The following is a 14,970-nucleotide window of genomic DNA, read 5'->3' as shown; positions in this document are numbered from 1 at the left end:
GGTTGACAGCCGCAGACCGAGCTCCAATCACGGCTGTTAGAGGCAGATGATGCCTGACTATTTCAGCCATCTTCTGCTGGGAAATATGCGGGCTTGGTGTGCGAGCCCTCATTAAAGTCATGGACATGACATAAGGCGTAACTGTACATGATATGTTGGGAAGGGGGTAAAGGTTTTTCCTTTCTATCCTGCTGCAAACTGGTAACCATTTCCACTCTATCAAAAACCTTTCCGCAACTCTATCACTAATTGTGAGGAGACTTTTGGAGCTGAAACCTCTTTGACACGACCACCCATATTCGTATCTTCCATTCCAAAAAAGATGCCATCTATCATAATGTATAAGGGAACTGAAAATTGGTTATAAAAAAAATCTGGTTTTCGATAAAAGGGTGGTCTTATCAAAGAAGTTTTCTTTTGGAGAGATTTCACAGTATATTTACAGTATCTGTGCCTATATCTCACAGAACTACAAAAGGTAAAAGTGGCACCCACTTACCAAGTATAAAGCGGGTTTTTTTTTCTCCAAAACAACCCACCTCTGAAACCTTGACATTCAATTAAAAAAAGAGGTGCTCAAAAAAATTACCTTGTATAAAAATTAGGAAAATTACTTCCTGAGATTGTCCACCTCCACTGATCTCAACCAATCCTTACAAGACTGTAAGACTTGAAGGGACAACTGTCTACAAGAAAACTTTAGTAAGATGACTATCTACCCAAATCTCGTACACTAATTTCAAGGACTCCATAGTGTTCAATGTTGGACATGCTTACAATTTTTATGCCAACCAAGCGGACCATGTCTGCCCACTTTCCACCACTAGAAAAATAAACTTGACCAAGGTTGGAGGAAATCCATTAATAGTTCAAATTCTAACTTAAAAGTTTCTGGGATTCATTTTACAGCTTGTGTGATTTGCATCTACCCAGTCTTTGCTTGGATAGGGTCACACAACCATTTTCTCAACATCAGGGGAAAGTGGCACAATTATTATGATCAGAGCTTGATAAGAGTTTGACCAGAGTAACATAATATTTTCTATGACGTAGAAGGAAAAAAAAAGTTTCTTAACTTTTTCCATTCCATCCGTCCGTGAAAATCAGACTGTACTCAGGTGTTATCAGAGTGCGGTCCGATTTTTTTCAAAGACTTGCACTGCAAATTTTGATCTGAAACTTGGATCAAAATTGTAAGTGTCCAATTTTTTTCAGGCATATTTCATATGCAAATAAAAATATTTTGATGCACCGTTGGCGTGGAAAAAGAGCTCAGAGCACAGTTATGCCTCCAATTTGCATATTGAGCTCTATCCCTTATTTTGACAGCCTATGCTTTTCAAGAATGAAAGCTGCCTAAATGCAATTCTGTGTTCCTCTTTGTGCACACTGACACTGGAGGAGATGAGCGATGTGCACACAGGGTGCGTGGGTACGTTCTCCTCCTTAGCTCCTGTCTGTCTGGGGAAGCCATTCACCTCCCAGAAGTCGATAAAGCAAGCGGCCTCAGAGCGTATTGAAAAACTGTGATAGATGGCTCCTGACATCAACGAATAGATTATTATCACTACTGATAACTGTGATCAATATGGACTCCTCCAGTGTTCGTGCACACACAGGGGTGGATTAAGGGTAGCCAGGGCCACAGGTTGTTCAGACTCTGTGGGCTCCCCGGTCATGTGACGGGTTCATGCGACAGGGTCATCATATACCTGAACCAGATTATTCCAGAAAAATAGTTGCTGAGTGAAACTCTACTTCTCACCAATCACACATTAACAGTTCCCATCACCAGTTCACACATATAACCGGCAGCTTTTGTTTTGGCTAAAAGATTTTTCAAGCCACCACCATAACAAGGTAGACACTTTTGGCAGGGCCCTACTCTATTGTAACCTATTAAATATTAGTTAAAATATGCAATACAATTTAGGTATATTTTTATTTATTTTTCAATTTTTAAAATGATCAATAATATCACATACAAAGAACAAACACAACACCATGACCAGACCACATATTACCACCACATAGTGACCAAATAATAGCACATACAAGGGACAAATACCGCAACACCATGACCAGACCACATATTACCACCACATAGTGACCAAATAATAGCACATACAAGGGACAAATACTGCAACACCATGATCAGACCACATATCACCACCAGTGACCGAATAATATCACATACAAAGAACAAATACCACCGCACCATGACCAGACCACAGATTACCACCACAAAGTGACCAAATAGCACATACAAGGGACAAATACCACAACACCATGACCAGACCACATATTACCACCACATAGTGACTGAATACTACAATACTGATCAGTAATAAAAAAACCCACAATACTATCACCATAAGTGCCAGTATTCACAGGAGATCTGTCCTTAGTATGCAGTGTCTGTGTAGAGGTAGTACAGTGATCACTGGTGACATTATACACAGGACCTCTGTATATAGTATACAGTTTTGGTTTCAGTGTATAGGTAACACAGACTCACCAGTGACATCTCTAGGTGAAGTCCTTCATCTTTCATCCAGCGCATACCGCCATCACTTCATCCAGCCAGATCTGTCTCCAATACTGCCCCATGTCTTTCATTTTGCCCATGTCTCCAATCCTGCCCCATCTGTCTCCAGTCCTGCCCCAGTGTGTCCAGAATCTCTGCCCCCAGTGTCCAGCATCTCTGCCCCCAGTGTCCAGCATCTCTGTCCCCAGTGTCCAGCATCTCTGCCCCCAATGTGTCCAGCATCTCTGCCCCAAATGCGTCCAGCATCTCTACCCCCAATGTGTCCAGCATCTCTGCCCCCAATGTGTCCAGCATCTCTGCCCCCAATGTGTCCAGCATCTCTGCCCCCAATGTGTCCAGCATCTCTGCCCCAATGTGTCCAGCATCTCTGCCCCAAATGAGTCCAGCATCTCTGCCCCCAATGTGTCCAGCATCTCTGCCCCCAATGTGTCCAGCATCTCTGCCCCAATGTGTCCAGCATCTCTGCTCCCAATGTGTCCAGCATCTCTGCCTCCAATTTCCAGCATCTCTGCCCGCAGTGTCCAGCATCTCTGCCCCAATATCCAGCATCTCTGCCCCCAATGTGTCCAGCATCTCTGCCCCCAATGTCCAGCATCTCTGCCCCCAGTGTCCAGCATCTCTGCCCCCAATGTCCAGCATCTCTGCCCCCAATGTCCAGCATCTCTGCCCCCAGTGTCCAGCATCTCTGCCCCCAATGTCCAGCATCTCTGCCCCCAGTGTCCAGCATCTCTGCCCCCAATGTGTCCAGCATCTCTGCCTCCAGTTTCCAGCATTCTGGCCTGGGTCCCCCGGATTGTCGCTCTCAATAAAAAAAACGAGTTCTTCTCACCTGACCGCGCTCCTTCGGCGAAGCTCCCTCCTCACAGCTGAAGCGCGCACTCGCCGGCGACTGACAATGATATCAGACGCCGGCGACATGCACGCTTCGGCTGATGTCAGCTGCCATCCTCCGATTGGTTGGCAGCACGTCAATAGCGTTAAACTGCCGCAGCACCGTAGGGGCCCGGTGAGCAGATGAGACAGGGCCCAATGCGGGCCCCGTCTGCTTACCGGACCAATACGCCAGTCAGAGCAGTAATGCCCTGTTGGCGGCGGTCAATCTGAGCGATAGCCCAGTTTCCCCCCACACCACTGGGCCCTGGGCTACAGCTCAGATTGACCTCATTATAATCCGCCCCTGTGCACGTAGGAATAAGGAATCAATTTTAGGTAGCACTTGTTCTTGCAAAGAAAACACTGTCAGTCAAGATAAGGGACAGTGCTATAAATGCAAATTGGAGGCAATAGCTGTCCCCCGAGCTCTTGGCCACTCCAAGAGTACACCTCAGTGCATTCAATTGCATATGGAATAAAAGTCAATTTATCTGCAACTGCAGCAATAAAATGCACATGCCTGCTATGATTTTTTTAATGGGCTATGTCACCTACAGTGGGTATGGAAAGAATTCAGACCCCTTCAAATTTTTCACTCTTCGTTTCATTACAGCCATTTGGTAAATTCAAAAAAGTTCATTTTTTTCTCATTAATGTACACTCTGCACCCCATCTTGACTGAAAAAAAACAGAAATGCAGAATTTTTTGCATATGTATTAAAAAAGAAAAACTGAAATATCACGTGGTCATAAGTATTCAGACCCTTTGCTCAGTATTGAGTAGCAGAACCTTTTGAGCTAGTACAGCCATGAGTCTTCTTGGGAATGATGCCACAAGTTTTTCACACCTGGATTTGGGGATCCTCGGCCATTCTTCCTTGCAGATCCTCTCCAGTTCCGTCAGGTTGGATGGTGAAGGTTGGTGGACCCCATTTTCAGGTCTCTCCAGAGATGCTCAATTGGGTTTAGGTCAGGGCTCTGGCTGGGTCAGTCAGGAATGGTCACAGAGTTGTTCTGAAGCCGCTCCTTTGTTATTTTAGCTGTGTGCTTAGGGTCATTGTCTTGTTAGAAGGTGAACCTTCGGCCAAGTCTGAGGTCCAGAGCACTCTGGAAGAGGTTTTCATCAGGGATATCTCCTCACTTGGCCGCATTCATGTTTCCTTCGATGACAACCAGTTGTCCTGTCCCTGCAGCTGAAAAACACCCCCACATAGCATGATGCTGCCACCACCATGTTTCACTGTTGGGATTGTAATGGGTAGTTGATGAGCAGTGCCTGGTTTTCTCCACACATACTGCTTAGAATTCTAACCAAAAAGATTGTCATCAGAGCAGAGAATCTTATTTCTCATAGTCTGGGAGTCCTTCATGTGTTTTTTTTAGCAAACTCTATGCGGGCTTTCATATGCCTTGCACTGAGGAGAGGCTTCTTTTGGGCAACTCTGCCATAATATCTGATAGTTGACTTTGTGGAACTTTCTCCCATCTCCCTACTGCATCTCTGGAGCTCAGCCACAGTGATCTTGGGGTTGTTCTTTACCTCTCTCACCAAAGCTCTTCTCCCACGATTGCTCAGTTTGGCTGGATGGCCAGGTCTAGGAAGACTTCTGGTGGTCAAAAACTTCTTCCATTAAAGATTATGGAGGCCACTGTGTTCTTAGGAACCTTGAGTACTGCAGAAATTCTGTTTTAACCTTGGCCAGATCTGTGCCTTGCCACAATTCTGTCTCTGATCTCCTTGGCTAGTTCCTTTGACCTCATGATTCTCATTTGGTCTGATATGCACGGTGAGCTGTGAGGTCTTAGGCTAGTTTCACACTAGCTTTTCCCTGATGTGCGGCTATTCCTCCGTGAAGCCCCGCCCTCGGTCGCACCTCCGCTGCTAGCTCCGCCTACATCTGCATGCGGCCCGCATGCGGCCTGCGTACCTATATTTAACATTAGGTACGCAGGTCGTGCGGTTGTATGCGGATGGTGCCACATGCATCGTTTTGATGATGCGGCGACCAGCGGAGACGCAGCCATGTAGCATTTTTTTTCCGCATCGTCAAAACGACGCATGCGGCACCATCCGCATACAGCCGCACGACCTGCGTACCTAATGTTAAATATAGGAACGCAGGCCGCATGCGGGCCGCATGCAGATGTAGGCGGAGCTAGCAGGTGCGGCTGTGGGCGGGGCTTCACGGAGGAAGTCCGCAGCCCGCCGCACATCAGGGAAACGCTAGTGTGAAACTAGCCTTATATAGACAGGTGTGCACCTTTCCAAATCAAGTCCTATCAGTTTAATTACACACAGCTGGACTCCAATGGAGGAGTAGAACCATCTCAAGGAGGATCACAAAGAAACGGACAGCATGTGACTTAAATATGAGTGTCTGAGCAATGGGTCTGAATACTTATGACCATGTGATATTTCATTTTTTCTTTTTTATTACATTTGCAAAAAATGTCTACATTTCTGTTTTTTCAGTGAAGATGGGGTGCAGAGTGTACATTAATGTGAAAAGAATGAACTTTTTTGAATTTATGAAATGGCTGCATTGAAAAAAAGTGTTTCAGAGAAAAACATACTTTAGAAGCTGCCGGGGACCAAACTGCACTGCAGACTAGTCAGACAGGTAGGTCTGTGGTGGCTTCTCCCTGCTTGCTGCTCTGGATTGACAGGTCTGTGCCTACAAGCACATGTAGGTAGAGATCTGTCAATCCAGGGCAGCGGGCGGAGAGAAGCAGCCAAGGACCACCCAAGTTACCTGACCAGTCTACAGCGCAGCTCGGTTCCCGGTGGCTTCTAAAGTATATAATTTTCTGAAATTCTGCAGAATTTCAAAGTTAAACATCCCTAGCTGGGATCATACAGTCATGCTGCCTGTGGATCGGGCAACATATATCAACTGTCAGGTAGTTAAGTAGTTTAATTTGCTTTTTCGGGGTGACAAACTCTTTATACGTGAACGTAATCGGATATGGAGTTTTATGAGAATGCTCGTGCTATCTTCGGTATGCTCGAAATATATGTTCTCGTGGCTGTTTGACAGCCACAACACATGCAGGGATTGCCTAACAAACAGGTAATCCCTGCATGTGTTGCGGTTGTCGAATAGCTGAGAGACATGCAGTCGTGGTGGGGACTCTAACATAGTATTAGAGCACGCGAAGACACTCGAGCATGCGCGGATAATGCATGCTCACTCATCACTAGTCCCTATATGCCATATGAAAACACCCAGACATTACGGGAAAGATGACACGTATGTGTAGTACTGAAGGCTGTCTAAAAAGGGAAAACCTGCCAAACCTCTGGAGGAGTTGGTAAATGTCATGGGTGCTGTTGAAGCCTCCCAAACAATAGGTATTGGAAAGCTTCAGGGGCGACCTAATTGACATTCAAAAAATTAGCAAATTTCAGGTTTAAAATTTTGCATTGGAGGGGGAGCCCAAGGACGGTCAGTTATCATTCTGGTGACTATTGTTTTGTTTGCATTTTTTTTAATCTTTTCTTCTCTAAACTTTCCAAAAGTGACACATACTTTGGCAAAAATACAACGCGCTTGCACACACACAAATAAGGAGACATCGAGCGGTTTATAAAAACGGCACATTTATTGCTACATAACGGTTATGTACATGGCTGCATTGAATAACTACTGTTGAGAGACAGGTAATGGCCTACACTAAGCTGTGCATTTTTTTTCCTCAAAGAAACTCCAGCACACAACCTGTTTGGACACCTCTACAAATCAGAACCACACCAAAACATGAAAAAGTCGAGGCACTCAGCCACCATTGAGAACAAGGTGTAACTGTTCTTTTTGTTTGTTTGTTTTCTTTTTTTTTTTTTGCCTTTTTCCAAATTTTTTTTTTCATTTTATTTATTTTTTCGTCATATATTTGTTCAGCTGCAAACAAAACATCCCCTCTGCGACCAACAGAGAAAAAAAAATGTTTCTAAAACAAAAAGGGAACCAACACTTTCATCTTTGTAACAAGAGAAAAAAAGCAATTTATAAATAGTGAAACAAAAATAAGATTTTTTTGAGCTGATGATTCCAGTATTTATTGGGAAATGTGATCAATAAAAATCGAGGGTGAAAGTAAAACAAAAAATTATCGAGTGTTAGCCAAATATATATTTTTCTTAGATTTTTTTTATTTTATGCTTTAGGGAATACTACAGTCTATTTTTATAGCAAAAAAGAGCACTAGACAAAAGAAACATTATAATAAAAGCCAGGCACTGATACATGGTGAATTTCTGCTTTTTTTTCCTTATCTTTACTGAATTGCATTACAAGTAACAATGAAAAAAGGCCACAGTTCATAAATTTTCACCATTACATATGTTTATAATACTTTAAATGAATATTGACAGCCTAGCACTGCACAAAACTGCATCAATTTCCAGTCCTTAATGGCAAAGAATGAGGGACACAAAAAGGCAGGGCACCCCAATATGCCGGGAACGGTGTTCACTCTTGATACTTTTTCTTCCATATTTCATTTGTGCTTCTTTGTTCTGATGCTTTGCTGCATTCCTCTAGGGCGGTTCCTCTTGGTGTTTATGACACATAGAATATTATACTTGCCATATATGGCAAAATTAGACTTTTTTTGCACCTCCAAGTCTACCTTCCTTTCCACCCACATGCCCCCAAAAAACAAAAAAGCCAGATGGGAAATTGGAAGACTGAGCCAGAACAAATTGCATTACTGATTGGGTTAACAGCTGTATTTATTTTTCTATATTTTGCTACTATATGATAGACAGTTGCAAAGAATCTTCTCCCGTAAGACAGTATGGTTGTCGCGGTGAAATAGTTCCTGACATCAATGTGGAGGTGGATCGTACAAAAAGGTTTTTAAAAAAGTGAAAAAAATGTGCACTACGGGGTGATGGGGGATCAGCCATTTTATATTTTTTCAAGCAACAATCCCAAATACAAAAGTTATGATGCATTTTTCCACTGCGCTTCAACTGTTATTCTCCTAGCTATACCAGGGGTTGTTGGAGACCCCATTATTGCCCCTCAAATTTACATAATGAAATAACATCCAATGGCCCTAGGCTACTTTAGCTTAATAGGGTACAGACTAGATATTAGGGCAGTTAAGTATCGGTGTTAATGGGATTTTGAACTAGACTGTCATCGACGTGGGAATTGCATTGAGCCTCATTAGGTACTGCGAGGGGTCACCTTACAGCTTTATAAAAAGACATAGATATTGGATGTAGAGAGGCAGCAGTCAATCTTGAGGGGTTCCTTTGCCAATGAAGAATAAATTATTATAAATGACCCCTGGTAGGTTTGGTTTCAGGGTTGGCTGTTTTGGATTTTGCATTAGGGCTTAGGAATCACATCTCTGATAGCATCCTTGCATCATTTTTATCATGTTACTAATAAAGATTTGTACTATTAATGGATCTCTACATTCGGCTGTATATGATAGTCCAAATTTGGATTGAATCATCCTTGTATAGGCTGTTCTATAAATTGCTGTAATCTGTTGCAAAATTGCTACACAGCTCATGTGGTTGGGTAAATTTTGTCAATTAAGTTCTTAAAAGGCTAAAAAAGAAAATACTTTTTTCTAAAAACACTATTAGGGTATGTGAATATTTTTGTGTAAATGACACTGGAGTATAGATATTGGTGGGATAATTCTTTAAGTGTTAGGACAATACAGAAAAGACAGATATGCAAGATTTCAAGGTTGGAAAAAGAAGCATCGACATCAACTTTGAGTTAAAAATATAAGCACCACTTTATGTTGTCAAATAGGTTTTACATTATGTTCAGGTATATACTTGCTCTATTATTACACAGTACTCATGCCCGTTTTGCTATCATTTCACAATTTTTTTTACTCCTCCTTTTAAAATTCCAGGAACACTAAACCTAGAAAGATGTGATTAAACCAGACATATAACTGCCCTCAAGGTTTTTTAGTCGGCATCATTTTCTACAAGATATGGAAATGGTCAGTCTTGTAGAAATACTGCAGAAAACATGGGGGGTTCATCTTCTGGTCAGTTTCATTATTGGCTGATGGCTGATAAATACACTGCCCCTTTATCCAAGAAATGGCGCTTAGTTATCTTTTATCCTACAGCAATCAGGACAGAGGGGAGAGGCTCCTGCTACAGTCAAATGCGTTACTGCCACATATAGGATCCGGAAGATGCTGATCTCCTGAGACACAAAAAGAAGATTTCTTGACATATTTCTCAGTTTTAATTATAATATGAGACGAAGTAGGATGAAAGGAGGAGATTACGGAAAGGATCGTTAGGAAATGGGCACACATTGAGTATTTAACGCAGAAACCTCTGCAGCAAAAACACATCTCTAAGCGTGAAAAAATAAGTGCATTTTTATCACATTTTTACATGTGTTTTTGATGCTTTTTTGCCAATCATTTGAATGGGTGAAAAACGTGGCAAAACTCCGAAAGAATTGGTGCTGCAGATTTAAAACTGCTTCCAATCTGCAAAGGAAAAAAATAAGCCACGTGCGCACGAGACTTCAGGAATCTCCTTCACTTTGCTGGTAGGGTCAAATGTTACGTTTTGCCACGGCACGGAACAAAACGCTGAAATGCAAAAACGCAACGTGTGAACAAGCCCTTGGGATGTTTCTTTTTTCTTTTGCGTGTGTGTTTGCGTTTTCTGTGTCCTTTATATCAAAAACTTCAACTCAACACTAACAAGCACCGAAAGGGTTGCAATACTTTAGAATGACTTGTTTTTTTGTTTCGTTTTTTTCAACCCATATTTATTTTGGAATAAACCAATGGACTAGTTAGAACTTGGGGAAATATAAAATGGTAAAATGTATTTTACAATACAATGTACAAGATTTTTTTTTTCATTTTTGCAAAATAAAATAACATCACGGGCAACAAGGAATCGGCTGACACAGGGCTGGGTCACTGTATGCATATATAATTATATGTATATGTATAATATATACTATATATATATATATATATATATATATATATATAGATATATATGTAGTCAGACTGAAGAACATTGACCCCAGAAGAGGAATTGATTCTGAGGACCACCTTTCTCCCAAGAATTACGCTATGAACTCTCCTGAAGGAAAAGCTAGGGCCCACCAGAGGATTCCCCGGCTCTCTGGTCGGCCAGTCCAACAAATATACTGTATATATACATACATAATACATACATACATAATTACATACATAGTATATATACATATATAAAGCAACCCATTTATATATATATATATATATATATATATATAGAGCAACCCATTAATTTCTTTATAGTGTAAGATACAAACAACCCTAATCCACCTCCACATTTACAAAAGAAATGTATAAGCCGATGACGGCATCTCATTTTTTTCCCCACATTTAACATATTTACAGATTTTCATCATACATATGAAAGATATGAAATGATTGCAGGGGAAACTGTCAGTCTTGTTCATGAATAAAAACCAACACAAAGAAATTAAAAAAAAAAAAATAATGTAGAATATTTCAAAGATTCAATTTAAAAATTCTTTTTTTTTTGTCAACCACACAGATAAAAAAAAAAAAAATATTCCAATACAGCATATTAATACACATAAAAACAAGGTCTACATGTAAAAATATAAATTTTACATACACGATTTGAAAATAATGATTCCGTTCTGTCGTTTCGTTGCATAAAATTTCCAAAATGCGGTTGTTGAATGTGTATAGCTGGAGAACAGATGGACGTTTAGACCGCGGTAGGGCATTTTATTTGTATTTTTCCTTTTTTTTTTTTCCCCGAGGGTGATTATCTTACTTTAAATGAGGGATAGAGTTTAATACATGCCGAGTTTGTGTGGCTGGAGAAAAAATAAATAAAATAAAGACTAGGAACAAAAAAAATGTAATAAATGCCTGGTGATAAAGTATATAAACTATACTGCACCTTGTAGCAAGGTAAGTGACGCCAAGCTGTTAAAAAAAAAAATCCAAAAGAGTCAAAAAACTTTATCACATTCATACCGGCCCCCCCAAAAAAATAAATCTAGATGATGGTTGCTTATTTATCCGTCCACGCCTTTCAGGTCATTCGGCTGCCATTTTTTACAAACCGGAAAAACGGCAGCAAGTGGTCATCGAGCACGCACATGCCTATGAAATATTCCGACCACATCAGAAAAAAAAAAATTCTCATTGCATACCGCTTCAGCTACATATGTAGTTAACACTTGTAATTGATTAGCTATATCACAGCCACTTACATTTTTTTTTTTTAGATTTTTTTTTTATTATTATTATTATTATTGTTATTTTTTCCGTAATGATGATACAAACATTGGAAGGCACAGTGGTAACATTTTGTAGCATTCTAACCTTGTACCTATGAAAAAATCCCAGAATAGACTCAAATGTGCAGCTTGGCAAAACTCAAGATGCCATTTTATTTTATTTTTTTGTATTTTTTTTTTTGTATTTTTTTTGCTGCCTGCACTATGTACATGGTTGTGTCTTAAGACCTGTTTTTCCCATAGACCGGAACAACAACTCTGTTTTTAATGACTGAGAAGCAACTATAGGCTCAGCGTATTCTCCTACATCTCCTCCCCCACAGAGTTCACATGACAAGTCACAAAAAAAGGGGGAAAAAAAAATTAAAAAAAGGGACAGAAAAGACGCACACAAAAAAAAACTATTTACAGTAAAGTCTCTTTAAAAAAAAAAAACGTTATTCATCAATATTATTTATACAGGAGCAAAAAAAACAAACCAAAAACAATTTTGAAAGAAATGTAACCAAAGTTTACCATATGCACTACGCTTTAATATATATTTATATATATATATTTATATATTTGTCATAGGTCTATTAGATCCATCTGTTCCTCCTACCCTAAGGAATGGCTAATATTATCACTTCCATTTTTTATTTTTTTTTATTTTATTTTTTAATTGGACACTTGCTGGTTTTTTGTAAATATCCAGAAATGAAAGCCCCGTCCGCATCCCATCCATTTTTTTCTTCCAGAAAATATAAACACTAGTGGAATTCGACACCAACAAAAACTGTCTTTTTTTTTGTTATTTTATGTGTTTTTTTTTCGTTCCCTCCCCCCCCACCCCGAAGTACACTTTTTTATTATTATTATTGCAAGTATACAATTTTAAATTAAATATTTTTTTTTTCAGACTTACAAATTCATAATATTTCTTTTTTTTTTTTTTTTTTCTTTTTCAAAAGTTTAGGCACAAATGCATTGATCCACGACGTGGAGTAGATTGCCATTCACTGTCACGGTAGCCTTGAACGTACTGCTCGGAACATTCTGTGTGTGATATGTCGAGAGTCCTCCTCCAAGACGCGCTCTTCTAGCGTTGGGAATGCTGAAAAAACCACTTGCGTCTGTAATGCATATATCTACTCAGACTTGTCTTATTTTATTTTACAAAAAAAAAAAAAAAAAAATACAAAAAAAAAAAAGGTCAGGGGAGAAATGTTTATGTGGGTTTAAGATAATACAGCTGTTAAGGAAGTGGCTTCTTGCCTAAATGAAGAAATGCAAAAAAAAAAAAAAAAACTCTTGGACCTGAAATGACAGAAAACAGGAAAACTGAGCATTAGCGAGGATGCATTTACGGAGCAAGGATAAATATTAATAAAAGGGGAAAAATTATCACAGATGGTTTACATGCATGTAGAAAATTATGACGACAGAATATAATTTAATTGGCTTCAACGTCTTTTATTTATTTATTATTCTCTTATATTCATTTTAATTAATATATATATATTGAACACGCCACCAACTTTCTAAGTAAATCTATCTCTAAAGGTGCTATCGGCATGAAATTCTCACCAGATGTCAATAACAACCCATCCAATCCACACAGGGAAAGAAACCAAACCCTAAATGTCCATAAATTAAGTTATGTGTAATAATGAGAAATGACACAGGGAAGAAGTATTGACCACGCTTACAGAATTTTATTTAATACTTTGTACAAAATACTTTGTTGGTGATGAAGCTTCAAGACACTTCCTGTATAGAGAAACTAGTCACAGGCATTGCTCAGGTGTGATTTTTGCCCATTCTTCCACACAAACACTTTTTACATCCTGAAGCTTCTGTGTGCTTTTCATATGAACTCTGAGCTTTAGTTCCTTCCGTACTTTTTCTATTGGATTCAGGTGGGGTAATGGGTGGGAACATTTTAGCAGGTATATTTTATTTCCCTGAAACAAATTGAGAGTTTCCTTGACTGTGTGCTTGGGATTATTGTCTTGCTGAAAGGCCACATGACTGCTATGGAGCCTGTGAGCTGGGGGGCCCAGTGTCAGCACCAGCACTTTACCCCACAAATCATCATACGTTCGACTGAAATGGCATCTTGGAAGCCAGTACTGTTTAAGGTAATGATGAAAGACGGAGCATTAGCCGACTATCCTTACTCCACCATTCTACTTCTGCATCCGATGTCTCAATGCAGCGGGTGTGATATTGTCACTACATGGTGTCCGCTGCACTGATATGCTTGCTGCAGAGATCAGAACAGTGGTGGAACGAGGAGGAGAGGTTACTGTGTGTTTTTGTTTGTTTTTAAATCAGTGAGTACATGGTGGTGGCCTCAATAAGGATGGAGGACTATGGGGAGTTCATTTTACTATATGGAGGACTATGGGGAGTAAATTATACTATATGGAGGACTATGAGAGGTGCGTTATACTATAAGGAGGACTATGGGGTGCATTGTACTACATAAAGGACTATAGAGTGCATTATGGTATATGGAGGACTATGGGGAGTGCATTATAATATATGGAGGACTATGGAGAGTGCATTATACTATATGGAGGACTATGTGGGTGCATTATACTGTATTGAGGACTATGGGGAGTGCATTATACTGTATGGAGGACTATTGGGAAGTGCTTTATACTATATGGAGTACTATAGGGAGTGCATTATACTTTATGGAGGATTATGGGGTGCAGTATACTATATCGAGAACTATGTGACCCATTATGATACATGAAGAACTATGTGGGGGCTAATATAATATTTGAAGGGCTGTGTGTGAGGGCATTATAATAGTTGGAGGGCTATGTGGGGGCCATTATAATATTAGGAGGGCTATGTGGGGGCCATTATACTTTATGAAGGGCTATGTGGGGGACATTATACTGTAAACAATCAATTATACTGTGTGAAAGTTTGTGTGGGGGCCATCATACTGTGTGGAGGGCTGTGTAGGGGCCATTATCCTGTTTGGAAGGCTAGTAAGGGCCTTTATATGGTGGAGGGTTGTGTGGGGGTCACAGTTGGAGGATTATACTGTGTTCAGGTCACCATACTTTGCCAGGGGAGTTGAGGTGGGGTACAGTAGGGTCATCATACTGTGTGTGTGTGTGGAGGATACTGTGGAGGAATTTACCCTGGGGGTATCATACTGTGTTTATGTGGCACTTTTGTTGCATCATACTTTTTGGGTGCAATGAAAGGGAAATCTAGGGCTTCAGTAGGAGGAAAATTACTTTGTGAAGGCTGCAAAGTTGTGAGATA

General features: G+C 40.2%; 1 protein-coding gene across 11 annotated transcripts in view; it reads right to left on the bottom strand.

The window, feature by feature from the left end:
- Positions 1-12,359: 12,359 nt before the first annotated feature.
- TCF4 (transcription factor 4) overlaps positions 12,360-14,970 on the bottom strand; it is a 581,252-nt gene continuing 578,641 nt past the window's right edge. For 6 of the 11 annotated variants that reach the window (XM_069746012.1, XM_069746015.1, XM_069746018.1 and 3 more), the window contains one exon: positions 12,645-12,996. The gene's annotated coding sequence lies outside the window, so the exon portion shown is untranslated. Of the gene's footprint in view, positions 12,997-14,970 lie in introns of all 11 variants that reach the window. The other 5 variants (XM_069746014.1, XM_069746016.1, XM_069746011.1 and 2 more) reach the window with 2 other exon arrangements.

This window comes from Ranitomeya imitator, chromosome 1 (assembly GCF_032444005.1).
Source record: "Ranitomeya imitator isolate aRanImi1 chromosome 1, aRanImi1.pri, whole genome shotgun sequence".
Lineage (NCBI taxonomy): Eukaryota > Metazoa > Chordata > Amphibia > Anura > Dendrobatidae > Ranitomeya > Ranitomeya imitator.
This window is presented reverse-complemented; position numbering and strand designations above follow the sequence as displayed.